The following is a 3056-nucleotide window of genomic DNA, read 5'->3' as shown; positions in this document are numbered from 1 at the left end:
CTATAGTGTACCATCTGGCCCAGACGAGATAAAGCCAAGCTAATCAGTCCTCTCCTCCAATCCCAGACAACCTACAACACTTCCTCTTTCCAGTTGTTACAATTTATTGTATGTCACTTAAATCTAAACCCCAAAATTGGAAGAAATATGGCTGAACAAAGGAAAAAGCCAGTCAAAAGTTTTTTTTGAATAGCTTCCCCAATATTTGTATTACCATAGTATATATTGTAGACAATATACATAATGAAAACTATGAAATAAATATGCATGACCAAACATTTTACCTTCTTCAGAGTCAACATCTTTTTGTTGGCATGTTTGCCGGACACTTGTTGGCTGCTTTTCCTTCACTATCTGCTCCTATTTCAAAGAAATGTATAAAATAATAACAGTAATAATAATAATACATTATTATTATTTTTCTAAATTCAAAAATAGAATATAATTCCTGTCAAGTGTGTCAACCTTTTCTGGTAGCATACATATGCATAAAAAAAAAACACAGGACAAGGTTGTTGCAATTGTATATTTCAGATGTATTTACTGATATGATTCACTACACAGAACAACGAACATTGTTAAATACTGGTATGGAAACTGTTCATGTCTTTACAATCATATTTATCGACAGAAGGGGGAAAATATGAAGGAACGAAAATAAACCGATGTTAAAAAAAATCATCTATATCAATAAATGAAAAACATACAACTTGCAATAAATAACGTATAGCTTCACTTAAGGCATACTCTACTTCAGTGTAGTAACAGAGAATGGACAATGATTTAGTCGTTACACAACGGAGTGTTTATCTCAAACCAAAGCAGAGACACAAAGGATGACAGACATGTTCATTCATCACATACACAGATCAGTCCGTCTTATGGCGCGTCTATAAGTACCATGACAGCTTAGAAACAGCGGACAAAGGGCTTGAGGGAACTTGCAATCAAATGTTTCACTTACATATCTATTGAGAGCTAGAACAGCCATTTTGTAGGTTATCTATTGCTACGCTAAGAGCTATACCACTGAAACATGGCATTTTCCCTTGTCAAATAAATTAACAATGGCAACCGAAAACATTTGCATGATGTTCAAGCCACTAGGTGACACCATAACATACAAAAAAATACTGAGCGAATGCACCATTACTTGGCAGTGTAGTATGACATATCTGCCTGGATATTAATACAGCAATGAAAATGTAAGCATTTGGGGGAGTTTGCATTGTTGTTTTACGTATCCACGCGAAAAGCAGTAAAAAGAATATGATGACATTAGCCAAAAACATTTTTTGTTCTAAAGGAGTTTAAGAGTGATATAATGATCATTAAATAAAAAGGCTGTCAATTCATAAGTCAGATCTACATTATTTTTCTAAAGTTTGGGGTCATTAAGATTGTTTTTTTGAAGATGGTTTTGAAATAAGTCTCTAAAATACAGTAAAAAATGTTTTAGCGCTGTCAAATCGATTAATCGCGATTAATCACATCCAAAAGAAAAGCTTGTGTTTACATGTGTGTAGTGTACTTGTGTGTTATTATTATGAATATATGAATACACACGCATAAATGTATATATTTAAGAAATATTTGCATGTATATACTACTGCATATATCTTTATATCATTTATATATAAATATAAATATGTTATACATAAATATGAAAAAAAATCTTAAATCTTCTTAAATATATACATGCATGTGTGTGTATTTATATATACATAATAATTATACACAGTACACACACATTTATTATGTGAACAGCACTAGACATATGATTATAATTTAAAAGAACTGTTTTTATTGTAATATATATTAAAATGCAATTTATCCCTGTGATGGCAAAGCTGAATTTTCAGCATCATTACTCCAGTCTTCAGTGTCACATGATCCTTCAGAAATCATTGTAATATTTTTGATTTAGTGCTCAAAAAACATTTCTTATTATTGTACTGCTTAATATTTATTGTGGAAACAAAACATTTTCAGGATTCTTTGATTGTTAGAAAGCTTCTTTTTTTTTTTATTAATACTTTTGTAACGACATAAATGTATTTACTGTCATTTTCGGGTCGGTTTAATGCATCCTTGCAGATTAAAACAAATTTTCATTCTGACCCCAAACTTTTAAACGGCAGTTTTTAAAACATAAAATATTACATTATCATACTATTATAATCTCCCTTCATAAATGCTCCTAATTTACTACATCAGCTAAAAACTGGAGTGTTACTAGTGTAGGTGCTTGGTGCAAAGGGGAAATACAGCTGGCAACGGCGACTGGGTGGCAATGTACATGCAAGACGATAAGGTGCTCTGAGAGTTGGACAAAATCAACAACAGTTTCATGACACACAGAAGACACAAATACTCTAGAGAACAGTACAATCTTCAAAACGACAAGAAACTTGAGTGTTCGATGTTGCTTAACAGACGTGATAGCGATTTGGCCAAACAGCGGAGATGAATTTATAAAGACGTTTGTAAAGAAAGGCATTAAATTGAAGCGAAACAGCGAACGCAGAGTATTCTGTTCCGGGGTACTACACTTAATGTCTGACAAAATGGTATTGCACTTTAAAAAAATACTATAAAGACGAGAGCACTAAAGTGTAAAATTGATTTCTGGCATCATTTTGAAAACTGGCCAAAGGCTTTTCATGCCCGTTCCATCTTTAAAATAAAGAAGCAATGCATTTTATGCATTTTGGCACAAATCAGATGAACAAAACCTATTGTATTTTTGTCCTGCTAATGACAGAGATTAAGGGATATGTATCTGGCAGCTGCTATTATCTTCAAGTAAATCAATGCAAGCATTCTTCCCCTCCTAATAAATCTCAACAAAGCGCTCTCAAAAAATAGATGCACTGAATGAGAAAATTGTACCGAATTATCTTATCTAGAGGTATATTTTTTTGTTTATCTTTGAAAACTAACACATAAGTGATTACAATTCCCTTACTCCAGTTTAACTGTGTTGGGTTTGTGTGCAGCAACCCTGATCGAAACCTTATGATAAAAGCAAAAAAATAAGTTCTATAAAGAGTCTC

This window comes from Gobio gobio (assembly GCF_949357685.1).
Source record: "Gobio gobio genome assembly, chromosome: 14".
NCBI classification, from domain to species: Eukaryota; Metazoa; Chordata; class Actinopteri; order Cypriniformes; family Gobionidae; genus Gobio; species Gobio gobio.
The sequence above is the reverse complement of the archived record's forward strand: the minus strand, read 5'-3'. Positions refer to the sequence as shown.